At 37.4% G+C, this 27,544-nt stretch overlaps 2 protein-coding genes across 5 annotated transcripts in view; one reads left to right on the forward strand and one right to left on the reverse strand.

Moving 5' to 3' along the window:
• The window catches only part of LOC130705506 (endogenous retrovirus group K member 6 Env polyprotein-like), a 75,791-nt gene extending 70,336 nt beyond the window's left edge, over window positions 1–5,455 (reverse strand). The window contains exons 1-2 of the mRNA XM_057531786.1: window positions 5,249–5,455; window positions 4,915–5,057 (exon numbers count right to left, since the gene is read on the reverse strand). The gene's annotated coding sequence lies outside the window, so the exon portion shown is untranslated. The remainder of the gene's footprint in view (window positions 1–4,914; window positions 5,058–5,248) is intronic.
• Window positions 5,456–5,722: 267 nt separating this feature from the next.
• Window positions 5,723–27,544, forward strand: part of SYBU (syntabulin) — a 125,908-nt gene continuing 104,086 nt past the window's right edge. For 2 of the 4 annotated variants that reach the window (XM_007188794.2, XM_007188790.2), the window contains exon 1: window positions 5,732–6,139. The gene's annotated coding sequence lies outside the window, so the exon portion shown is untranslated. Of the gene's footprint in view, window positions 6,140–27,544 lie in introns of all 4 variants that reach the window. The other 2 variants (XM_057531782.1, XM_007188789.2) reach the window with 2 other exon arrangements.

A 27,544-nucleotide genomic window follows, 5' to 3' on the forward strand; every position in this document is an offset into this window, starting at 1 on the left:
TAACACATACATTCATTAAAAATGCAGGAAAATTTGGGACTTCCTTAGTGGAGCAGTGGTTAAGAACGCATTATTCCCTGCCAATGCGGGAACATGGGTTCAAGCCCTGGTCCGGGAAGATCCCACATGCCGCAGAGCAGCTAAGCCCATGAGCCACAACTACTGAGCCCGCGCCACAACTACTGAGCCCACGCCACAACTACTGAAGCCTGTGCGCCTAGAGCCTGTGCTCGGCAACAAGAGAAGCCACCACAATGAGAAGCCCGGGCACCGCAACAAAGAGTAGCCCCCGCTCACTGTAACTAGAGAAAGCCTGTGCGCAACAACGAAGACCCAACACAGCCAAAAAATAAACAAATTAATTAATTATTTTAAAAAAGAATAACTTTAAAAACATGCAGGAAATTTTATAATAATGATTACCTCAGAGAATGGGATAGAAGTAATTTTATTTTTCTGGGTTTTTTTGCACTTACGTATTTTCTAAATTTTCTATAATGTATTTGTGATCAGAAAAAGGTATTATTTTAAAAGATAGTATATTCAGTATTTTTCATTTTATTTTAAAAGTTATATAAGAAGAATATACACATGAATGTTATTAGTATTTATCTTTGAGAGATTATGAATGATTTTTTTTTCTACTTGGTGCTTTTCTATATTTTTAAATTTTCTATAATATGCTTGTGCATTTTTACTGTAAAAAATAAAACAGAACTACAAGGAAAATCCAATGTTGAACTAATAGAAATTATTCTCCAAAGGTAGAACAGTAAGTCATTGTGAAACCTGGGTATTTGGGGGCATTAGAGAGCCTTTTAGGTCATAGACTTCACTCTGAATACCTGAAGTCATTCAGGCCTAATCTCTGGCCTCATTATTTCTTCCTCTAAATTAAAGGAATTTTTATCTAAGAACAAATTCCTTTGGGCAAGATATAGCAACTGCTCCCAGAGTACTAAATAAAGATTATTGTGAAAACAGTGAAAAATAAATCTTTTAAAACACACAAAAATTAAAAGATACACAAAAATAGGCTCTCAAGATAATTCTGATAAGAAAATCTAAATTGAATGATGGCTTTACACAACTTTCTTAAATACAGAATTATGTCACCTAAGTTCAACTCAGAAGTTGGGGGTATAATGCATTAATGAAAACCCGTTTCTGCAGAGAGATCAATAGTCCCTTCTCATCACAACAGTTATTGAATGGATTTGAGGTACACGTTTGGGCCTTAGTAAAAGGAATAACGGTGTGGTCATGAGCACCTTCATTTTAAAATGGCGGACATGACTGAACCTCAAGATGAGAAAAGATTCCCCATCCCCTTTGAGAAGACACTGTTGCTATGGTGATGGTCTGCTAGCCTATAGCTGAACATCTTCAGGTGGCTTTGGTTTGTGGGGACAAGTTAAGACATGTTCGAACTACCCCACCTACACAGCAACCTGACCAAAGAAAACCCTTTACAGTTAAGAACAAATTACCCACTTTTAAAAAAACTCCGTGGCTTGGAAGCTGTCTATGTGATGAAAACTCCCAAATATTTATCTCCAACCTTTGAGCTTCAGACTTCCATAGCTTCCGTAGCTCCATTTGGATGCCTGATTATTATTTGACATTCACATGACCAAAACAGAACTAATCATTTCTCCCATTCTCATCCCAACCATCACAATCACATCTTGCCCCACCAAAGTAAACTGCACCCCCATTCACTCAGTTGACCAAAAACCTTGGCATCATAACCACATTGTCTATTTTAACTTCTTTAAAACACTTATCAATGCCTGAAACGGTTTGTTCATATATCTTTTATCTGACTCTATTAGAATATCAGACTTTGCACAGCAGAAATGAAAACTGTTTTGTTCACCACTACATTTGCAGCATCTAAAACAGTGCCTGATATATAGTAGGTACTCAAAAAATAGTTATTGACTGATTCTGCCTCGTCCGATGGTATCACTTTCTTATTTTAGAATTTTCAACAATATTCTTAAGAATGTGATGTGACTGTAGACTATTTATTTCCACTGAGCATTTGTTTCTTCATTTATAAGATGGAAGATATTAAATAACCTACACATTTTCCATTTATGCTAAAACTTCATAACTGTGATCAAAGCTTACATGAATTATAAAATATTCCTTTTCCACTCAGCTCACTATGTGATTTCCATTTAGCTCCTTTCTTGTTGTCATATACAAGAATGTATATGTAGTCATAGTTCTCAAAGCATTTTTGTTTCCATTATTTTGTTTGGCACCTCAGACTCCTGAAGCATTATACTTACTACTTCCATTTAACAGATGAAGAACTAGAAGCACAGAGAGGGTGTACAGTTTGTTTAAACTCACCATGCATCTCCTTTCACTAACACAATCTGTTATGAATAAAAGTTGTTGGCTTGGCTAATACTTTAAATATTTTATAGTCACAGTGTAGATCTAGGAATTATAATACATAATTTTTCTTCCAAATATTTTAAATAAATATTCATCATCATATGTGTGGTTCAAGGGAGTCTAACACAGTTTTCCAATCTTCCCAAGGATTTTGATTAGACTTTCTACAAGAAAAGACAAAGCTACTTGTCTTTTGTTTGAGTTGAGTGACATAAGTTGACCAAATCCACTCCCTGTCCATCCTTCAGTAGCATCTAATATTTCTCCCATTTGGCTATTCCTTTGAATAAAGGCATTGCCTCCAGAAAGCCCCAGCAGTGAACAGGAATACAGAATAATCAGAAAGATTTGGGTCCAAATCCTCACTCCAACACTTACTAGCTTTATTATTGTAAACAAGTCATCGACCTCCTTTTCTTCATCAGTAAAGTGTGACAACTTCTTAAGGAAAATGTAATAATTAAATTAGATGATATGAATTGGTGCCTGGTACACAGTACATACTCAGCAAATATGAGTTTTTCCCCATTCTGGTAACTTAGAGGAGTAACATATCAATCTAATAAAACTTAAATAAGCTTTATGGAAATGTAAAGAGGATGAGGAAAAACAAAATAGGTCTGTAATACGGTACTGAGTAAATGTTGTTGAATGAATAAATAAATTATAGACAGGTACTAGCTCTATATATTTTGATAAAAGCTGTGAGGAACTAAACTTCAAATATTCTTAGCAAAAGACAATTACAGTTTAGCCCCAGAAAAGAAAAGCTGGTATTTCTTTGCAGTCACTTTAACTGAATGTGTTTTCCTTTAACTCTGGGTTTCTGAAAGGACCATGTGGCTTCTGTGCATCATTTGAACCTTCCCAACTTGTGAGCTGGTTATTTAACATTATTCTCAAGTCTAGAGAAACCAAACAAGAATTTTCTCTAGTCTAATTCAAATCTAGTATCTAGGAAGAAACAAGCAGGTAAGAGAGAAAGACTTTTTTAACCCAAGAACTGAGGAAGCATGATTGACACAACATCTCAAAGGCTGGACTAGTTAATCTTTTAAAGTCTCTTCTATCGCCAAGATTCTATAAACCCCCTGGTTTAACCCTTTCTTCTAAAATGAATTCTACAACAGTTTCTATAATTACACTGTATTTTTGTAATATGTCCAGGTAAGTGTGAATTCAGTGGCTTGTGCTTTGATATTCATCTAGAGATATTTAGTGTAACCTTAATTGCAGAAGGTCATCTTACAGAAGATGCATTGTGGAGGATTTATATTGACCATGAGTAAGAAAGTAAACTCATGGGGACAAGTCCCCCACCCCATTTGTTCCACAGCAGTCAGCACTTCAGCCACTCTGATGAAAACCATTCCTATCAGGACTTTCCCCTCTCCTCTTCCCATCTTCTGGCCCACGTGCCACTTCCCACTCAGAAAATCAACATCAGTGTCATACCATCCTTCCCTCTCCCTCACTTTACCACCCTGTACCCACCCGATCTCACCCCACCTCGAATGCACACACGCTCCCAGTGCTCTGAAGGCTTCAGAATAAAAATATGATGACATTTCCTTCCAAAAAGGTGGGAATCCCTCCTTTAAAGGAAGCTGTAAACTGCAAGGGCATGAGACTCGTTATCATTATCTTACATTTCCATGGCACTCTAATATTAACTTTCTTTTTTTAGCTTCACAACAATCTTCTAAGAAACTAGGAGGGATTCAAAGGAAATAACCCAGGACTATGTGATGCAGAAGGCCTGGAATCCTGGATTATGGAGAGAAGGAAGAGAGAAAACCAAATTCCCAGGACACAGTCCCAAGAGACCACGAGCTGGTGAAGAAAATGCTGATGCAGACAGCAGTTCTGACGAGGAGCCAAAGGGATGGACTGATCTCTGCTACAAAAAAGTCAAGGAAGGCTTCAACTCACTGGTGACCTTGAATGCAGGTGAAGAGAGAGGCGCAGTACAAGGTACATACTAAGATCTAGTAATGTCAAGATTTGTCAAAAGAAGAATTTTTGTTGTGAGGGAGTTCCATTATGTTATGAATCTGCATTTTTCATGGAGGAAGGGGTTTCCAAGACTTAGAAAACACCAGAGAGAAGAAATCTTAGAGTCTAAGCCTTTACGATCAGAGAAGTAGAAGGGATCACCAGAGGAAAAGGAGCTGAAACGACAGAATAAAATGTTTCATACATTTAACATGTGCCAAATTAAGTAATGTGAGACTGATGGGTTTCAATTGTATAAACTCTGCACTGCCAAGTTCTCACACACAGAAATAGAAGTCTGTTGTAAGTTGACTGTGTGGGCTAAGCTCTCCTGAATATGGTGAGAAGGGGAGCCAGGGAAAGGGGTGGGGGGGGGGGGTGGGTGGGAGTCAGGGTAAGGACGGGAATGCTATTTTCCAGAAGCAGTCTTCTGTACAGAAAGCTCCCCTTAGGGGTAAGAACGAAGATTAATCTAAGAGTAAACAACTTACATAACAAGAAACTTACCTGGAGGAGCCTTTAGCCTGAAGGTGGTGACTGCCCTTTGACCCTTAGTTATGGCTGGCCAGAAGGACGCAACCAGTTCCATCGTGAAGCTCTTTAGTAAAGCTGAATGTTCTTGATGGGGCGACCGGGGGCTCTTGGCAAGTCTGAGAGAAGAGAGTACCTTCCCATCAATCTCTTCTAAAACCTACCGTCCCAGGAAAGCAGGCAGTGGGGCTAGTTTTGCATTTGGACTCACAAATTCGAACCCTTTGCTTCCCAGTGCCGAGGTTCCACTCAGCCTTGCCTAAAATCAATGCAAATTATATCTATATTAAAGAAGTCTACGGTATTTTACCTTGTTTTTTAAGCGCAATTGCTATTTATGTCCTGAGAGTTAGAAAGTGAATGGCCACGTTTATCCCCAGGACCAGGAAATTCGGACAGAGACACTTTGTTTAGACAAGGCGCCCAAGGTCACTGGAGAAGTCGGAAAGAGCTCGTGGCTAAGTCTTCGCCCTGAGTTTTGGGCGGTGTTTCCTTCGCTGCCTCACACAGGCTGCGGTCGCCAGAGGAATTTTCCCGGGGAGAAAAGACATCTCAAGTCCACGCTGCGGTTTTCAGTGGTTTGCACGTCCTGCGCGGGGACAGGGCATTGGTTAACTGGGGTGAGTGAAGACCGCGAGGCGCACTCCAGCCCCAGCGACCCGGGGGATCCGGGCGGGCGTGAGAGGGAGGTCACGCAACGCACACCTTCCCGCCCTTAGCCCGGGATCCCTCCGCTGGCTGGAGCCCGGAGCCTCCGCAGTGCGCCGCCCGCACCCGAGAGGCTTCGGGAAACCGAGCCTGCAGCGCAGGCGGCTGGGGCCCTGGCGACTGGGACTGCGCCTGCGGGTCGGGAATCCCCCGGAGCAGGAGCGCGTCGCCGCGCCGCCCTTACCGGTGCCGGCCCTTTGGTCCCCGCCCTTCTCCCCCGTCGGTTCGCAGCCCCGGCCGCGGCCCAGCGGCTACAGAGGCCGAGGGGCCGCCACCCGGATCCCAGCGCTCGGGCGGCGAAGGCACCACGTGTCCGGCCCGGGCTGGCGCGGGCGGAGCGGGCCGTGCCCGGCTCCCCCAGCCCGAGCGCACACCCGCGGAGGCGCCGGGTCCCATCCATACCCGACGCCGGCCCAGCCGGCCCCCGGCCTCCCTGGCGCGCGTGGATGCCTCTTCCTGGACGGCGCGATGGGGCCCTTCTGGGAGAACAAGGGTAAGAGCAGGCGTCTGTGCGGGCTCTGCGGACAGTGCCCACGGGCGCGGGAGGGCCACTGATCCTCTGTGGTCCAATGAGGGCCGGGATGGATGCTCCGGACCCCGGGACCGCTCCTTCCAGTGGTGGCGGCGGGCCGGGGGCGGTATCCAGGGTGCTGGGGACACACAGAAGAAGGTTGTGGAAAACGGGGACTCTGAGCAGAGGGAGGCTGAGGGGACAGTGTTCCTGTCCGGTTACTGAGATGGTCGAGCTGGACTCCTGGTTGCAGCAGGCACGGTGGACCGGGCCGTCGGTTGGTGGGAGGATGTCTCCCTTTAGTAATTGTCCTCGGGAGTGAGAGTGGGGCTTGGAAATGGTGCCTTTTGATAATGAAGGTTCGGTAAAGAATTGATGGTATCCAGAAAGAAAGCTTTGGTAGATCTCTCCAACGACGTGGATGGTCCAGAGTCCCCAGAGGACACTTTTCAAGTTTCTGCTTCCTTGGGAATTTTTCACCAGATTATTTGTGGTGAGGAGGGAGGACCCATTTTTCATCAATATGTTAGAAGGGCTCAGCTGATGAGCTCAAAACATTCTTGTGCTGGGTGAATTTAAAATAGGAGTGAATTGTAGAGAGGAAGTGATCTGTAAGGTTAAATTGGTGCGTGGGAAGAGATTCTTAAAGCTTTAAATGGAAGGCGCCACTTGGAGTAAACTGCTTTCCTGTTGTTTTCCTCTTGTTCTCCGGTGTTGAGCAAGTAGTGACATCAAGGAAGGCAGGAAACTCCACTGCTAGGTTCCTGGCAGGTCCTCTGGTCCTGACCCCCGACCCTGGGCAGCAGAAGCAAAGAGCAGCTTCAGCGTCTGAATCTCCCTTCTCAGAAAAGGACCAAATTCGAACCCCACAGTTCAAAATCTTCAACTTAAAGTTTCTACTGCAGCACTGCCAGCTCAGACACTTGGCTGGGCACATATTAGAGATGTTTGCTTCTTCTTCCTCCAAAGGTGTTTTTGGGGCAAAGGAAGTCAGGTAATCACAGTGCCAAGTTTTCTCCCCCTGTACATTTGGGAGAACAGCAGCACTTGTCCCCTTGAGAGATGGTTGAAATGATGTTTTTTACTTGCTTCAGATTTTAGAGCAGCAGTATATTATCATAATGCAGCTCTTGGTTTCTTGAGTTATGTGACAATGACACTATTTTAATGCAGAATACGTTTACAGCACACTGCTCAATCCTGGTTGATCTCCACATATTTAAATCAAATTTTATTAACTTGGTTTGCATGCAGTAGTCTTTAAAGTGGTATCATAATTGAGACCAAATACTCATATGAGCTCTTAAATGCTGGTGCCCTAAAAAAAAAGTGCAAATCTTCATTTTTATAGATGGGCTACTGAGGCTGGAAGAGAGTAAGTAGCCTAAGAACATGAATTAGCCAGTGGCAAACTTAGAACCAGTCATCTCCTAACACCCAGTCCTGTGGTTTTCTCACATTTTAGTAGAAGTGTGTAGGAGATAAGCATAAAAGTAATTTTACAATTGCCCTGATTGTCAGGGCTTAGAGGTGGGGTTGAAAGGGTCTGTGTCTATAAAAATGTAGCATGAGGAAGATCTTTGTCATGATGGAAAGGCTGTGTATCTTGATTATGACGATGGTTATATGAATCTACATATGGGGTAAAGTGTCACAGAGCTATACACACACATTGCACTAATGTCAGTCTCCTACTTTTGATATTATACTATAGCTATGTAAGATATAATCGTTGGGGGGACGTCTCTGTACTCTCTTTACAACTTCCTGTGAATCTATCATTATTTCAAAATAAAAACTTTTTTCAAAAGTCATTTTGTAAGTACATCAAATTCCAAAGCATTTTTCTCCATGGGAGAAGGCACTATTTCCAGAACTTCAGTTACTCTAGTATCCTTGTCAATGTTTATCATCTCTAAATACAAATGATAATACTCTTTACTTAATACTATCATTTAAATTGGCACACATTTTTTTTTACTTAGCCTTCATCTAAGGAATAATATCCATGAAATACCAGGTTTTGAGGTTAGTTACATCTCCAAATATGTAAAAATAAAGATGTAACTTTGAAAGAGACTTATTCACCTACAATTATCCCAACACTGGGTGTGCTGTGTAACGGCAAGGCTTTGGGAGGTGATCCAGGAAGTGGTGAGGAAGGCAAGCCCAGCTCTGCAGAACAGCTTGTGACCAGTGGTACAACGGGAGAGAGAACTAGGTCACCGCACATCCCAGTTGCCATCTGAGAAATGACCTATCATTCCTTCTAGAAAAAGACAATTTTCATTAAGCTTTTTAAATTATAAAATATTCCTAAAATTACTTCAAGTCTTTATCAGAGTGGAGCATCTCAGCAGTATATTTAGCTCTGTAGAAGCTAGAAGCTATATTTGGCTTTTTATTCTATAATTTATGATAATGATTATTCAAGTTGTCTCCCAGGCTTAATCACCAAGTCATCCATTTGTGGGCTTTTTCTGTCTCTCTTTTCAGAGCACATTAACTCATTTTGCTTAAACTATATGGCCTTTGGTTTGCTGTAGAGATCCCTTTGGGAAAAAAAAGGATGAGAAAACCTTGGCATTCTCAAAGTGAATTTTTAAAAACTGTATGAAAAAAGATAGGTAGAGAAGTATAGAAGGACCATAACAACATTATTAAAATGCATTCCTAAAAAAATGCTTTTAAGAAACTTTAACTCATTGTGCCTCTGCTAGTTCTAAAATGAACTTTGATGACCAGCAAACTTCAGTGAGAATGTTCACTCATCAGAAAGGGAAAAAAAAAAAAAAAGAAAACATTTTCCTATAACAATATATGGCTTACAAAGGCATTCTTCAGGGCCATGAGTTTTTTTCTTTAAATAATCTATTTTCAAGCATAAAAATTATCTATTGCCTTGTTTGTAACTTTGCTTCTCAAGAAACGTAGGCATGTCTCTTGGACAACTGGAAGATATCTTCCTAAACCTTCCAGCCAGCAAGATCCAGATTTGAGGGAAAAGAATATTGATTCTTTGACTGTGACTGAATCAATACAAGGAGAAATAAACTCAGTCACAACCTAACTTCCCCAGTTATTTCTGACCCTTCGGTATTTTTTTAATTTAAATTATCTACAAAATCAGATGGGATTATTTTGAATACATGGTAATTTTTTTAAATCATTTTTCTTATCCCTTCACCAATATGGATAGAAAAGCCTGAAATTGTACCTGAATAGATTCTTTCATGGGTCTGTACTAGACTTCAGCATGTTTGACACCTCGTTTTGGAATTAGTTCGCCACAGCATGATGGGATTTAAAAACAAAGGCAAGGTATTTTTCCTTCTATACTGATGTTGGAACAACCACTGCCAGTGTCAGATGGTTTCATCCTCTTTTCTAATTTGTTTAGTTTGTGCAAAGCTGATCAAAGATAAGGTAGGGCATTTGGGCTGCTGAGTTACCAAAGTATTCAAAATGTTGGTGCCTGTGGAGTGTGACCACGTATCCCAGCCTATACTAGTTGACTCTATATCCCATCTAGTTTAGCATGTTGCCCTAGCAGAATGGCAGGTGCATAATAAACACTTTAGAAAGAAAATTTAAATGAATAAATAAAAGTACTAGCTAACAACACCCATTTATCACAGTGTCATGTGCTTTTCACCCAGAGTAACTTCATATCTTATGCTCAATACAGAGCAAAACTCCAGAATGAAGTTAGCACACAAAAATACACATTTGTAAAGTGCTCATATAACTTAGTGTCCAAACAGGGCAAACATAGCATGTAAACTCCACAAGAGCAAAGATTTTTGTTCCTATGGCACTCTTAGCACCTAGAACAGTGCTTGGCAATAGTAGGTTTTTAATAAATGTTTTCAAATAAATGAGTGAATGAAAGAAGACATGTATATACACAATAGTGTATTCACATTTATGAGAAAATATTAACATTAATTTCAAAATTCAGTTCCAGGTTATTTTCCCATATGGTCTTTTGAATTGCCAAATGGTGGTTAAGGTGAGTACTTCTAGCGTTATGCCCATGCCATCACTGGGAAGATCCAGTTTTCCTTATATTGAGATTAAATTTGAACTCATCTCATTGTAATGTCTGTACTGCCCCCTAGCCAGAAATTCTCAGTAATGATATGTGAAACCTTGTCACATGCCTCACCAAGGTCCATATGCTTTGCCACGTGTCCCAAGCTGGCAGCCTATGGGCCAGGTTCATTCTACAGATGTATTTTGTTTTGTTTTAAAATCAGGAGCATATTCATTAATAGAAAGTTGCAGTTAAATTTTTAAAAATCACAATGATTCACATAAAAATCCCAGATTTCTGGCTTCCCTGGGAAAATAACATCATTTAGGCCACTCAGCTCCTTTGTGTTAATTGTCTCATCTAAGTAAACTTCTGCTTTTGTGACTTCTGTCCTGACCATTTCTCAGATTTACTAGTCTTTACCCTATCTGTAAAAAAAAAAAAAAATGCTATGCTTGCTAAGTTATTCTTTGAAGACCAAGCTGATTTCTGAATATCATTTTTTTCTTTTCCAAGTACTCAGAAGCCATCTTTTTATTAATTTGTTTCAGAATATTGCCTAATATTTTATGTTGGTCTCACCAAACACTGTTTTAGAGACTCTTCCTTCTAATTTGTGAAAATCAAAGCTATATACTTCATTTCTAGATTTCTGTTCCCTTAGCATCTCTCCTCATCTCCAGGTTCTTCAACAACATTAACAATCTTATAATCCTATTTGTAAAAGGTGAGATTATAAAGCCCAGGACATAAATTGTCAAATGAACTAAATGCCTTAAGAGAAGCTAGTAGCATTAATTAGCCTGAGCTTTAGTATTCTCTACGAAGTTTTATTTTATGCCTTTTAGTTTGGAGATCATTTTACTTGATAGAGAAGCAGAAGAGTAGCTACAAACTTCTATCTTCTCTTAGCCATCCATCCATCAATGTTAAATGAACCGCAACAGGTAGTGAGTGTATACTTTTCTTTCTCCTCTCCCTTCAGGCATAATTAAAGTGAATAGTTTTCTCATCCTTAATATTTTTGCAAGTCATAGTTCAAAATTGGATTCCAGTTTTCCTGACACTATGAACCAAAGTTTTGCTGTATCAAGTGTTCTTGGGAGCAGAATGTTGGATTTTTCAATTTTTCACATAATAATAATAGTATGTATTATAATATTTAGCTCAGATTTTAAATTGATTAAACACCATTATTTTGTCTGATACCTGGTGATGATGTGAGGGAGAGATTACAAAATAATATCCTGAGTGACCCTCTGAATTGAATCTGTAAGATGAATACAGGAAGGAAAGGAAGTGACAAGTTATCTAATTCTCTGAAACTGTGGAATAAAATATGAACTTACTCTCAGAAGTGCACATATTTTCTTATTCCCTGAAGGAAACTGCAAACCTTTGGTGACCCAACCACAGACAGTTACCTGAATTTAAAACCACAAAAATCAATTTAAGTTCAGCTTACTAACACTGAGCATTTCCTTCCCAAGGGCAGAACTGACATCTTTTGTAGGACAAATGAAGAATGGGGTGGAAGGTAATATTAACCTGTCCTCTCCCTTCTTCCTTGGTTTAACCTGTGCCCAGGGAAACTCAATTCATAATTTCATCAATTTCACACCATTAGTACCCATTAAATTAACTTTAAAAGGTACGGTATAATAGTCTGAATGAGTAGGAGCCATTAAACCTAATGACACTTAAATGCATTTATCACAGTGATGCATGTCTTTAAAAGGGCCATTATGTTTTTCCATGAGATAGAAGGGGTTTGAAAGTGTAAACTTTATATTATCCAGCTGAACATTCTTTAGTATTTATTTTTTCCTTAAAACATATTAAAATGGAAGATGGTTACCATAAAGTTATTCCTTACATTTCAACCTAAGGGGAATGTTTCCTCTATCTCTCAGAAGGCTGAGTGCTCTCAATGCTTTGTCCATGGTGCTGAAACTGGCTCTACCTCAGTGACCCCACCACAGGAACAGACAGAAAGGAAAAAAAAAAGAGGATTGATATTTCTTCCAGTTAACGACTTACAAGAATACAAATATTGACTTAGAAATGAATGCATTGTTCAACTTTATAATCAGCATAGCAAGAAAATTTGCACATATTATAAGTTTGTGTATTTGAGTAGTGTGCAAAATGGAGGCTAAATTGGCAAATATTTGTTTTTAACCTATTTGAAGTACAGCTTGGGAATTTTTATCATTTTGCTCCTACACTTCTTTTATTCGTTAAAGTACACCAATAGCAATGATATTTAACTTTTGTCAATTTCTGTTTGTTTTTCAAAAACTCTTCATTTTGGATTTTCTTAAGCCCATAATAATGCTTTCTCTCTGATTTTTATTAGAATAAATACTTTGGGCATTCTTCATACAATTTCAAACCACAGGAAAAAGCTATATATCTTCAAATAATGGACCAATATTTGAATTACCTGTTATAAGTATAAAGAACATTTATTATCAGTTACAATTTAAGTCAATGAATATTTAATACATATAACTATAAGGATTACAGAGAATTTTGATACATGGCTCTTACCCCTGAAAAGCCTAAAACTGAATAATTATTACATGTACATGTAAAATAACACAAGCAGTATATATCATTAAAATTTAAGCTAATTGAGGGACTGGATCTGCTTGCCATTTTCACTGCTTTGTCTCTAGTATGTAACACAGTTCCTAACACATAGTTGGCACTCAATAAATATTTGTTAAATGAATTAGAATATGAATGAATAAGCACAAAAGGAGCTAGAATTGGTGGCACCAATCAGATGTCACTGATTTACAGTTACTTTCTTTAGAGGAGGCATGCATGCTCCAGTTATCAAGCTATAGAAACTGATATACATTCATCTATTTTTCTCAATGCATTAAATTACCAAGAGCAAAAATAATGGCTAACATCATTTTAGTATGCATTAAATGTGAGGCATTTTTAAAGTGCTTATCTATGTCACTCCACTACAACTATTATAATTCCCTTTTTATAAATGAGGAGAGTTAAATGGCTTTCTTAAGTAACCTAGTCAATAGTAATGCAGAACCAAAACTCAGAACTTAAGTCTGAGCTCTTAGCCATTACTTTACCAAAATCCCAACCTATTTTTGAGCATTCAAGGACCTTTGTAAATTCCATATCATCATATAAATTCTAGATCTTTGGAAATCTTTCTCTTGACCTGTTTATGAAAGGTTTCTTACCTTCACAACCTTCCTTTTCCAACTTGTAGTGAAGAAGTCACTTTTCTCCCTCTTTATAGTGGCAAAAAGGAAAGGTTATTCACAGGATAAAGCACAAAAGCCAAGATGCAGAGGAATCCTTTGGGTTTATATGGAAGTAGAGAAAGAAATGATGCAGTTGAAAAAGAATAGTTAGGCCTCTCTACCCTCTGCTCCCAGTTGAGAATGCTTTTTTTGGGGAGGGGGGGGGCTACAGAACAGTGATAATTTTCTGGCTGTTGGTCTGTTCTCTTTTACTTAGTTTTGTAGTGAAGTAGCTGTGGCATGGGGTTCAGCCAAAGTCTTGAGGAAAAATGTTCCAGGCAAAGAGACTTATTTATTTTTTTCCAGAAAGACCAATATCAAACAAATTGGGAGTGTAGACCAATTCTTTTTTATACAATTATATTAAACTTATTTACTGGTTTTATTAAGAAATCTATTAGGTCATTTTCTCACACTACTTCCCAATCTGATATTTCTTGTATTTATGTTGCATTTTTGAGATCAAAACTTTTCAATCCAGCATTTATTATTTAGCTGTCACCACTTATCATCACTGAAGTTTGTCCAGAAAATTCATCAACCATCTTGAACTCAACTCAAAAGTCATAGTATTGATCACATGCCATAAAAGAGTACTAGGAAAATAGATGTAGTAGAGTAGTTGTATTAAATACATACAATTCTTACCATTCATAAACTTGCATTCTGATATACAGCTAAGAAACTTAAAAATGAAAAGTAAATGAAACCCAGTAGTGCTAAAAACATTCCATGTCCTGGCAATACCTAAACATTCATTTTCCTCCTTGGAAAAGGCAAAAACAATCTGATTTTCCTTGCTGAAGTAATGATAAAGTTATGCAACAGATGAAGTGACTGATATATTATTGATGTGCTCATCGGTAAATATCTACAGAGACTTGAAAATTAAATATATGATGGCTTGATCACTTGCTCTAAAGAGTTTGGCCCCAGTTATTGAACTATGTAACCTGTTATCTAATTTTCACATATAAAGGGAGGAAAACAAACGTCATCAACTGTGTAGACAGTGACGAGATAACACAAGACATTTTAAAATTATTTTTAAAAAATTAAGATTGGGCTTCCCTGGTAGCACAGTGGTTGAGAATCTGCCTGCCAATGCAGGGGACACGGGTTCGAGCCCTGGTCTGGGAAGATCCCACATGCCGCAGAGCGGCTAGGCCCGTGAGCCACAATTACTGAGCCTGCGCGTCTGGAGCCCGTGCTCCGCAACAAGAGAGACCGCGATAGTGAGAGGCCCGCGCACCGCGATGAAGAGTGGCCCCCACTTGCCACAGCTAGAGAAAGCCCTTGCACAGAAACGAAGACCCAACAGCTAAAAATAAATAAATAAATAAATAAATAAATAAATTTATTTTAAAAAAATTAAGATTAAATAGTAATCATCTGCTTTATATTCCTCCTGTATAATGAAAAACAGCATTAAAAATGATTTGATATTAAACTTCTCCTATACTTTAAAACATATGTTAACACATGAATAAATTACACTGTTAGGTTTTTTTTTCTCTTCATGGCCTTAACTTTTTCATTGCATTTTTCTTCCCATTATGCTATGCCTTGATCGATATTTCACTGCCCTAAGGAATTTCTTTTTCTTTTTACCTCCTGCTTTTATCTGCCAATGAAAATTTTGCACACTAGGGAGAAGAAAGAGGTGGGAAAAAAATTCAAAGACACATTCTTGACTTCCTTAATGGGCATTCACAAGAAGTGGAAAATTTCTTTTCTCAATGTCTCTAATATCTTTCAAAGAAGATGAGATAGCATTAATGTGACCACAAATTTCCAACTGTTCAGATTGACACAGTCACTGTGTGGCTTGTTTTACTAGTCCACAAGGGAGGTCCCATCTCTGGAACTTATTTTTGTCCCCATAAGGTATTTAAGCTGGAAGCTTTGTCAGACTGCTTCCGTGTTTCCAGAGCTAGCAGGAATGCAAACTGTGCTTTTGGCATTAGCATTCTACTTAGAACAAAGGGAGGTGCCCAGAAGCACTACACACCAGTGCAGATTCCTCTGGTTTCCCCATAGAGGGTAGCCACAGCCACCTGCCTCTTGAGTTCATTTAAACGCATCTCCAAACCTTGGCTCGAAAACTGAAGCCTCAGATAGCTCTTTATATTTGCCTGAGCCAGTGCTTTTTGATTACTTCTCCTTCCCAATAGGTAAGTTTGCTTGTGGTGATGAGGGAGGAATACTTGTTTTGCTAGGGAGTTATATTTTGGGTCAAGGATTTGTCATAAAAATATTAAGGAAGGTGTGGTTAGCTAAACCACATTTTATAAAATGTTGCTTATTTTTCCAGAGAAGCCAGTTGTTTTAGAGTTGTAAGAAATCTGTAGAAAATTTGTTTCCAAGTGAGAATTTAAACAATGAAGAATTTACACTGCCTGATTAATGATTCTTGCAAAGAAATTGCAAATCATGTCTTATGAAAATTAACCCTTATTTGTCACTTCGGTGACAGGCAGCTTTCTTTTTATCAAGTCATATAAAATTACTTCCTGTGTTCTTCACCGTGAGTATCTCTGATCTGGTTGACAAGGAGAGAACTGCTAACGAGAGTGGCATATAGCCATTCCTACAAGTGCCAACTAGATAGCAGTTGAGTGAGTCATTGAGTTTCAATGAATTTCTATCCAGAGTTTATTACAGACTTGATAATTTCATACTGCAGGCTTTGCTTTAGAGTGTAACTGAGAAATAATGCTCTTGATCTAGAAGCATTTTTTTTTTTTTTGAATTTTTGGCTGTGTTGGGTCTTCGTTGCTGCGTGCAGGCTTTCTCTAGTTGTGGTGAGCGGAAGCTACTCTTCAGTGCGGTGCGCGGGCTTCTCATTGTGGTGGCTTCTCTTGTTGCGGAGCACAGGCTCTAGGCGCGTGGGCTTCAGTAGTTGTGGCGCACGGGCTTAGTTGCTCCACAGCATGTGGGATCTTCCCAGACCAGGGCTCGAACCCATGTCTCCTGCATTGGCAGGCAGAGTCTTAACCACTGCGCCACCAGGGATGCCCTAGAAGCATTTTAATTAAGTTAATTTGAGTGTGATATGTTAGTTGTTTTGAGATTGTACAAATTGAATGCTTCTGTAGCATATGAGAGTTTATACATGCTGTCCTGGTTGGGAGCTGTCAGATATTAGGGTTAAAGGGTCTTTCTGCTGTTAAGTAGAAGCGCTGTATTATTTGTTGCTAAACTATGTAGTATGCAAATTTTCAAAAATAACTACCATGAATTTAGTAATCTGATTTACAAGTTGATGGAGACTCTTGCAAGCGAAACTGGATTTAAATATAGCTGTTTTCCTACAGGCTCCAATACCAGTTGACATTAAGTGGATGTCAGCTGAGCTCCCACCCCTGCAAGGGGGGAAGGGTTATTTCCGGCTGCCCTAAGGCAGCTTTCTCTCCAATAAGGCTTATACTGTTTTTACAGAAGTTCAGAAATCTATCCCAAAGGGATGGTAATTATTGTTACTATTCGAGTTATCTCATTGCTTGTAACATAAAGAGCTGTCATACTTGTGCTGTCCCTAATTCTTCACACCCACTTGGTACCCCAAACCTCATCTTATTTGAAGTCACGTGGGTGCAATCACAAAGCAACTGCAAAAGAATAGTGCCCGTGTTGTGGATGGAAACTAAGAGCCATGTTTTCCAACCTTAGCTGCATATTAGAATCACATGGTGGCCCCTGGACATTAATTTTTTTTAAGTTTCCCAGGTAATTCTAAGATTTAGTCAAGGTTGAGAACCACTGCTTTATTACCTGCATAATTTTTTAAAGTCCTTTGAAAATGGTCTCCCATCTACCCCAGACAGCAATATCGGATACTAAAGTGATTTATCTATATTTGAGGAGTTGCGGAGGGGGTTATCAAGTTTAACCCAACAATCTTCAGTTACAAGGCATGACAAATAAAATTCATAAGGCTGAAAATGTGTTTAGCTTTGAGAATGCAAAGTAAAATGTTTTATCTAAATGCTGGTGTTTCCAGAGTCAGATATGGAAAAGTAAAATAAAAAAGTGTTCAATTTTACTTTTCCGTGTCTCATATCTATAACTAAATATACAAAGTAGTGTTTTCAGTTATTCAGCAATGCTTATCACACTTCTATCCCCGAGACCCATTTCAGTCTGTAGTTTGGGAAACACCCAAACCACTTTCCTCATGTAGAACTAGTACTTTACTTAGAGGGCTACTGAAAGAATTAAAGAGGTAATAAGTATTAAAATGTCTAGTATCGTGCCTGACACACAGCAGATGATTAATCTAAATTAGTTTTCCCCTTCCTTTTTCAGATTATTTATTTTAACATTAAAATATCGCAGATTAACCTTCAGGCAATAGGTATGGAAAAACTATTACGTCCCATATAGTATGTTAATTCCTCTTTTTTTCTTTTTCTAAGTGGATTAATTCAGAGCTTTGCCTGGAATATGGTGTGTATTTCTTTTAATTCATTTCAGAATAATTAAAGGAATTCAGAGTAACTAAGAAATCATGCAGAAAATGCAAGGTTTATTAATTTGCCTAAATGTTATTAAAAGCAGGAAAAGGAAATGACTAAAATGCATCCTTCTTTTGGTAATAATGGCAAATATACTGCAGAAAGCATTTACAATTATGTGAGTGCTCGCATATTTTTTTTATTGAAAAGTTTCCAGGGATTGATTTGTATATTTTGTTTTTAAAGTGTCTTCAGTTTTCTTAGTTTTGTGAACAACCCTTATCATTTATTGAGACAAGTTCTTTAAAAGGCTTCCAACTCAAATCTTAACTCATAGGTACACCACTTGCCTCTGTCCAACCGAGTACATATTTCTAGCTCCATTTTCATTTATCTTCCTTAATAAAGAGGGGGAAAGAGAGAGAGGGAGAGAGAGAGAGAGGGATTTTTCTACAACGCATATTCTGAGATCTTGGCCAGTGTAAATGTTAGTAACAACTGGCTGCTCCCAAAGCAATCCACTAAATGCCAAACTGACACGCTCTTAATTATACAGAAAATCTCATTCCCTCTTGGGTACCATGTACACAGCTCAATTTATTAAGAAAATATTTAAGTCATTTTTAATCATACAACTTCTGAACATCAAGCTATAAATCTTAATACAGAAATTACCTTACTTTTTCTATTTCAGTTGAATTCTCAAATTCATGTATCAAAAACCTGACCCTGTATTGTGAAATTGGAGTTAGACCACTGCTACTGATACTGAGACCCCAGAATCTAAGTTGCTCAACTACAGTTTATTAAATGCACAGCAACCTTGAACTGACAGACATGCTCGACATCCTTTCTCATTATGATAACCAACTACATGAGAACTTAATTTATTATGTCAGTAATTGTTATCCTGAGATAACAGCTAACTGAATCTATCTCAGATATAGACAGAAGTGCATACGAGAAGAGGTTACTTCTAAAATTTATTTTTGTTTCTTTGTTTTATTTTTAATATTTCATTCATGACTGATATTAAATAGATGATTCAGGGGAAAAATACACTCTGATATTAAGGAAAAAAGTTTTCATTCCTATTCTTAAATTACATAGTACATTTTTAGCACTCAATTTATAAGTTTATTTTGACTTCATCAATGAGTTTTTCAAAAAGGTTTACACTAATGGGAGAGGAACACACTATTCTCATTTTAAAAATTAAATATTAATAAAGTACCCACAGCATCTTCAATGCATATTAACTCATAAGCCTAAATCAGCTTCCTTATGCAAGAAACATAAATCCAGTTTATATAAGTAAATAAATTAGTGACATGAACCCTCCCTAAATTGAATTAGAGAAGCTTTTATTTTCATATTTCAGAAAATAATATTTCTGAAACACATAAACAAAACTAGTTTGAAACTTTTCAAATGCCGTAATTACTGTTCAGTTGTTTTAGGGTAAAGTGCTATTGGAATAGCGGTAAAGTAAACCACTTTTTACCAAGGTAAAGTGGAACTTGGTACCCTCTGGAGCATTACTATAAGAATATGTCTGAGGAAGGCCATCTGCCATCTTCATCGAGCTTCCCTCCAGCCCCCAGTGAAAGAGATTCTTTGAGGTTTAGGCTGAGTGTACTTCTCAGAGGACACATCTGAGAGAATGCTCTGTGTGTATATATTCCTTCTATCTCTAATGGTATGAATAATAAATAAGAAGCTTATGAAATATGCACTCACATAGCTTTCCTCTCTTTTTAAGAAAACACTATGCCACACAAAAGGAATTATTATGAGGAGAAAAACCAGCATTATATTTGAAGTCAGGATTTTCATACTTAATTACTGTGCTATAAATTGCAAAGGGCCAATAGCATCATCTAGGAAATTTATAATTTGGGAGGTGTTGTCTCAATCAGTTCTTTTAAAAGAACCTGTAGATTCTGTTATCCCTTACAGCACAAATAGGAGAAATTCTATATTAAGATTCCTTTTGATAGCTACATAAAGTAAATTCTCTCTCGCTCGCTCTCTCTTTTTAGAGAAAAATAGAAAATAATTGCTTTATACCCAAAATTATATTATATATGGAAGAAAAGGAGGGAGGGAGGCAAAGGGAGAAAAGAAAGGAAGGAATCAGGGTTGTTTGCTATAAACTGATATCCTGGCAGAGATAAAGCAAATGTTCTTTAACTTAAAATTTTATTTAAAGGTAGTCTATTTAAACACCGATGATAGAAGTGAACCACCATTTATATCTTCATTCAATAGTAGTCACAAAACCAAAAAATAATTATATAATAGGCTCATTAAAAATAGTATTATAGGAACTTCCCTGCCAGTCCAGTGGTTAAGACTCTGTGCTTCCACTGCAGGGGGCACGGGTTCGATCCCTGGTCAGGGAACTAAGATCCCACAAGCCATATGCGGTGTGGCCAACAAATAAAAATAAATAAATAAATAAAATTAAATTTAAATTAAAATGTACATGTAAAAAAATTTTTTTTTTTCCACACACACACACTGTATTTTATTTTTACAAGAGATAGATAGACTGACACCAAGCATTGTACATGGATGACCACAACAAAAGCAACAATGATTGCAATTACCAAACATGAAACACACTTATACTATGTCATAATATTGACATTCAGTCCAGTAATCCTCCACTGTAACAGCTCCTTTACTTTGCAGTGAAAATTGATTTGTATATTCTTTTCCTCTGAGTCCTTGTGGGATTTTTTTTTTTTAATTCAGACAGAAAGTCACAAAAATTATACTCATCCTCATCAGTTCACTCAGTCCCATGTAATTAATTTCTTTTTTTTCATCTTGATCTTTTGTTAGCAGTTTTATGAGTTCATCAGTTTTTCATTAGAGTTCTGAAAATGCTTATTCATTCAGTTCAGCAGTACAGTCAGTTACCAGAAACCTGTACTTGTCAGAGTCTTTTCCATGAATTTCTTGAAGATGAAACTCTTTTATAGGAACATATTTGCAAAATCATCAGAGTACACCCAGAACTGTCTGTAAATGACAAAAGACTTAAAAATGACCATGGTTAAAGATTTGATGAAAGTTCATAATAATGCAGTTGACAAGAAAATTAGTTATTTCTGAGATATACATTTTAAAGTAATAACTAGGATTATTACTTATAACATTATACCAGAACATATAAGATTTTTAGACGTTTCCTGTAATGTCTGAAACATTTATATTAACATATTTCCATACATATTTCCATACAAATACAAGATTTTTAGAAATTTCATGTAATGTCTGAAACATTTATATTAACATATTTCCATACATATTTCCATACAAATACAAATATAAGATTTTTAGAAATTTCATGTAATGTCTGAAACATTTATATTAACATATTTCCATACAAATAACCCAATGAAAGTTTAGTATTAGTTGTTTTGTTTGTTTTTTTATACTGCAGGTTCTTATTAGGCATCAGTTTTATACACATCAGTGTATACATGTCAATCCCAAGCGCCCAATTCAGCACATCACCATCCCCACCTCATCGCAGTTTTCCCCCCTTGGTGTCCATATGTCCATTCTCTACATCTGTGTCTCAACTTCTGCCCTGCAAACTGGCTCATCTGTACCATTTTTCTACGTTCCACATACATGCATTAACATACGATATTTGTTTTTCTCTTTCTGACTTACTTCACTCTGTATGACAGCCTCTAGATCCATCCACTTCTCAACAAATGACTCAATTTCGTTCCTTTTTATGGCTGAATAATATTCCATCGTATATATGTACCACAACTTCTTTATCCATTCGTCTGTTGATGGGCATTTAGGTTGCTTCCATGACCTGGCTATTGTAAATAGTGCTGCAATGAATATTCGGGTGCACGTGTCTTTTTGAATTACGGTTTTCTCTGGGTATATGCCCAGTAGTGGGATTGCTGGGTCATATGGTAATTCTATTTTTAGTTTTTTAAGGAACCTCCATATTGTTCTCCATAGTGGCTGTATCAATTTACATTCCCACCAACAGTGCAAGAGGGTTCCCTTTTCTCCACACCCTCTCCAGCATTTGTTGTTTGTAGATTTTCTGATGATGCCCATTCTAACAGGAGTGAGGTGATACCTCATTGTAGTTTTGATTTGCATTTCTCTAATAATTAGTGATGTTGAGCATCTTTTCATGTGCTTCGTGGCCGTCTGTATGTCTTCTTTGGAGAAATGTCTATTTAGGTCTTCTGCCCATTTTTGGATTGGGGTGTTTGTTTCTTTGATATTGAGCTGAATGAGCTGTTTATATATTTTGGAGATTAATCCTTTGTCCGTTGATTCATTTGCAAATATTTTCTCCCATTCTGAGGGTTGTCTTTTCGTCTTGTTTATGGTTTCCTTTGCTGTGCAAAAGCTTTGAAGTTTCATTAGGTCCCACTTGTTTATTTTTGTTTTTATTTCCATTACTCTAGGAGGTGGATCGAAAAAGATCTTGCTGTGATTTATGTCAAAGAGTGTTCTTCCTATGTTTTCCTCTAAGAGTTTTATAGTGTCCGGTCTTATATTTAGGTCTCTAATCCATTTTGAGTTTATTTTTGTGTATGGTGTTAGGGAGTGTTCTAATTTCATTCTTTTACATGTGGCTGTCCAGTTTTCCCAGCACCACTTATTGAAGAGACTGTCTTTTCTCCATTGTATATCTTTGCCTCCTTTGTCATAGATTAGTTGACCATAGGTGCGTGGGTTAATCTCTGGGCTTTCTATCTTGTTGCATTGATCTATGTTTCTGTTTTTGTGCCAGTACCATATTGTCTTGATTACTGTAGCTTTGTAGTATAGTCTGAAGTCAGGGAGTCTGATTCCTCCAGCTCCGTTTTTTTGCCTCAAGACTGCTTTGGCTATTCGGGGTCTTTTGTGTCTCCATACAAATTTTAAGATGATTTGTTCTAGCTCCGTAAAAAATGCCATTGGTAATTTGATAGGGATTGCATTGAATCTGTAGATTGCTTTGGGTAGTATACTCATTTTCACAATGTTGATTCTTCCAATCCAAGAACATGGTATATCTCTCCATCTGTTGGTATCATCTTTAATTTCTTTCATCAGTGTCTTATAGTTTTCTGCATACAGGTCTTTTGTCTCCCTAGGTAGGTTTATTCCTAGGTATTTTATTCTTTTTGTTGCAATGGTAAATGGGAGTGTTTCCATAATTTCTCTTTCAGATTTTTCATCATTAGTGTATAGGAATGCAAGAGATTTCTGTGCATTAATTTTGTAACCTGCAACTTTACCATATTCATTAATTAGCTCTAGCAGTTTTCTGGTGGCAGTTTTAGGATTCTCTATGTATAGTATCATGTCATCCGCAAACAGTGACAGTTTTACTTCTTCTTTTCCAATTTGTATTCCTTTTATTTCTTTTTCTTCTCTGATTGCCGTGGCTAGGACTTCCAGAACTATGTTGAATAATAGTGGTGAGAGTGGACATCCTTGTCTCGTTCCTGATCTTAGAGGAAATGCTTTCAGTTTTTCACCATTGAGAATGATGTTTGCTGTGGGTTTGTCATATATGGCCTTTATTATGTTGAGGTAGGTTCCCTCTATGCCCACTTTCTGGAGAGTTTTTATCATAAATGGGTGTTGAATTTTGTCAAGAGCTTTTTCTGCATCTATTGAGATGATCATATGGTTTTTATTCTTCAATTTGTTAATATGGTGTATCACATTGATTGATTTGCGTATATTGAAGAATCCTTGCATCCCTGGGATAAATCCCACTTGATCGTGCTGTATGATCCTTTTAATGTGTTGTTGGATTCTGTTTGCTAGTATTTTGTTGAGGATTTTTGCATCTATATTCATCAGTGATATTGGTCTGTAATTTTCTTTTTTTGTAGTGTCTTTGTCTGGTTTTGGTATCAGGGTGATTGTGGCCTCATAGAATGAGTTTGGGAGAGTTCCTTCCTCTGCAATTTTTTGGAAGAGTTTGAGAAGGATGGGTGTTAGCTCTTCTCTAAATGTTTGATAGAATTCACCTGTGAAGCCATCTGGTCCTGGACTTTTGTTTGTTGGAAGATTTTTAATCACAGTTTCAATTTCATTACTTGTGATTGGTCTGTTGATATTTTCTGTTTCTTCCTGATTCAGTCTTGGAAGGTTATACCTTTCTAAGAATTTGTCCATTTCTTCCAGGTTGTCCATTTTATTGGCATAAAGTTGCTTGTAGTAGTCTCTTAGGATGTTTTGTATTTCTGCGGTGTCTGTTGTAACTTCTCCTTTTTCATTTCTGATTTTATTGATTTGAGTCCTCTCCCTCTTTTTCTTGATGAGTCTGGTTAATGGCTTATCAATTTTGTTTATCTTCTCAAAGAACCAACTTTTAGTTTTATTGATCTTTGCTATTGTTTTCTTTGTTTCTATTTCATTTATTTCTGCTCTGATCTTTATGATTTCTTTCCTTCTGCTAACTTTGGGTTTTGTTTGTTCTTCTTTCTCTAGTTTCTTTAGGTGTAAAGTTAGATTGTTTACTTGAGATTTTTCTTGTTTCTTTAGGTAGGCTTGTATAGCTATAAACTTCCCTCTTAGAACCGCTTTTGCTGCATCCCATAGGTTTTGGGTTGTCGTGTTTTCATTGTCATTTGTCTCTAGGTATTTTTTTATTTCCTGTTTGATTCCTTCAGTGATCTCTTGGTTATTTAGTAACGTATTGTTTAGCCTCCATGTGTTTGTCTTTTTTACGTTTTTTTCCCTGTAATTCATTTCTAATCTCATAGCGTTGTGGTCAGAAAAGATGCTTGATATGATTTCAATTTTCTTAAATTTACTGAGGCTTGATTTGTGACCCAAGATGTGATCTATCCTGGAGAATGTTCCGTGTGCACTTGAGAAGAACGTGTAATCTGCCGTTCTTGGATGGAATGTCCTATATATATCAATTAAATCTATCTGGTCTATTGTGTCATTTAAAGCTTCTGTTTCCTTATTTATTTTCATTTTGGATGATCTGTCCATTGGTGTAAGTGAGGTGTTAAAGTCCCCCACTATTATTGTGTTACTGTCGATTTCCTCTTTTATAGCTGTTAGCAGTTGCCTTATGTATTGAGGTGCTCCTATGTTGGGTGCATATATATTTATAATTGTTATATCTTCTTCTTGGATTGATCCCTGGATCATTATGTAGTGTCCTTCCTTGTCTCTTGTAACATTCTTTATTTTAAAGTCTATTTTATCTGATATGAGTATAGCTACTCCAGCTTTCTTTTGATTTCCATTTGCATGGAATATCTTTTGGAATACTAAAAATAGTATTATAGGGGCTTCCCTGGTGGCGCAGTGGTTGAGAATCTGCCTGCCAATGCGGGGGACACGGGTTCAGGCCCTGGTCTGGGAGGATCCCACATGCCGCGGAGCAACTGGGCCCGTGAGCCACAACTACTGAGCCTGCGCTTCTGGAGCCTGTGCTCCGCAACAAGAGAGGCCGCGATAGTGAGAGGCCCGCGCACCGCGATGAAGAGTGGCCCCTGCTTGCCACAACTAGAGAAAGCCCTCGCACAGCAACGAAGACCCAACACAGCCAAAAATAAATAAATAAAAATTAAAAAAAAAAAAATAGTATTATAGGAAAAACGTTATAGTAAGTGTTGAGGCATTTAGAAATTAAATGAGCTCGTATATGTGAAAATGATTTGTAAAACTAAAATATATAAGGTAATATGATTAAAGTTGTATTTTTCTGGAATTTTCGTTTTGTAAATATGAAAAGTCTGATTTTTAAAATTTCTTTAAAGTAGAATTTTACCTTTTTAATGTTCAGTTTTGATATTTTTATTGGTATATTGATGCATACATATAGATGTTGGTAATAGCCAATAACAGAAGTTAATTTCTACATCATGGAAATTTATTTATTTATTAGAGTTCTGTTCATAATTCTGTTACTATTACTAAGTTTTCTTTCATTTGGCCTAAACTCACTAATCCCCTACATTTATACTGAAAATAAATGTACCTATGATGAGCATTCATCAACTATTAAATGATTAATTAAAGTGCTTTGACTGCATAAGCATGTATGGATTTCCCATGTTTTACATATGTAGCTAGGATCCAGGCTCAGTCAACAGAACTTACACAAAGACAGTTGTAATCAAGGCATAAGCAACTTATTTAAGCTAACAAATAAATGTTCTTCATATAGAAACTGTAAGATCAACGGATGTGTTCTTCTCTCTTATCAGTAATAGCCTCTGGCTGCCTTGCATTTTCTAGGAAAGGTTGGGGAAGAGAACTGGGAAAAGGAAAGAATCAACCCAAAGAAGCTTTTCATTGGTAGAATCTCTAACTTGCACTCCAGAAATTAAAATATATGGTGTTTGAATAAAACCTCAAATAGTATTAAATCAGAAATGACAATGTTTTCACTTAGAATTCAACACATTGATGTTTTATATAATAATACTGCATAAATGTAATCTACTCAATCAGATTTTATGCCAGGGCCAATAAATATCTTCAATCTCATAGAACAGTTGCTTCATAGAGTAATGAAACAAGTCAAGGAAATAAGCCTGCATTTCCACTAACTGATAAAAATTTTGCTCCTTTCATAGGCAGTCAAATATTTGTCATGTGGATGAATTTCAGTCCATTTGTACCTAAAATCTAATGTGATTAAATTAAATACACATATTGACTATTTTTCACAAAATACACATAATAAAAATTAAGGGGAATTTCAAGTTATAAGTTACTGGGCTTGAGTTATCAGCACAGTCTTCTTCACTGTGACTTTTTTGAAGGACTATCCAATTAGAAAATAAAACATTTACCATTCAGTGTTGCCCTAGCTCAGTCCGGGCTGGGCAATGAATTGCGTACATCTTGAGACTCTCTAAAATATATTCATTTTTGCCAGCAATGGTCCTAAAGAGCAGGATACCCTTGCTATTTTAAATGATTCATGAAGTCTGTGTTTTTTGGCTTCACTTTTCTTGTTGGAAAATTGTGGAGTGACATCCCCCTCAAAACCATGCCTTACCCCCTATTCTCCTAGCACATAAACACAGGTACAAAGGTAGTAGAATCACACTGTATGCTGGGTTGAGGTTTTGAAGAAAGCATGCAAAGTAAATAACAACAACAACAACAATAATAATAAAGTTCAAATTATCTTGGAAAATTCTTTAAAATGGCCGTAAGTTCACCATTTAGCCAGTCTCCTTCTAACATCAGAACAGGTAATTTTTTGTTAGTTAAATAACAGACGGACTTCTTGGTTTATAATTAGAACCCTTGTATAAAAATAGTTGTGTCTTTAAATACTAGAAACACACATGATTCAGTGAGATGTGAGAACTAAAGGAATAGCAAATTCACATCTCCCATTTCGCTTTAACTCCCAGGCCTAAGCTGGAAAATGCCTACCCTATTAAAAATCTCTCTCTCTCTTTCTTTCTCTCTCTCTCAAATTGAATAGTTGACTTTGATTGATTTAAATGAGAATATGAAAAGACTCCAGAGTTTTGTGAAAAAGTCCATTAGCCTCCTCGAATAACAGGGCTCCTGGTGTCAGGCCAGCTCTCTTTTTTTTTTTTTTGAATTTTTGAATTTTATTTTGTTTATT

This window comes from Balaenoptera acutorostrata, chromosome 17 (assembly GCF_949987535.1).
Source record: "Balaenoptera acutorostrata chromosome 17, mBalAcu1.1, whole genome shotgun sequence".
Taxonomy (NCBI): domain Eukaryota; kingdom Metazoa; phylum Chordata; class Mammalia; order Artiodactyla; family Balaenopteridae; genus Balaenoptera; species Balaenoptera acutorostrata.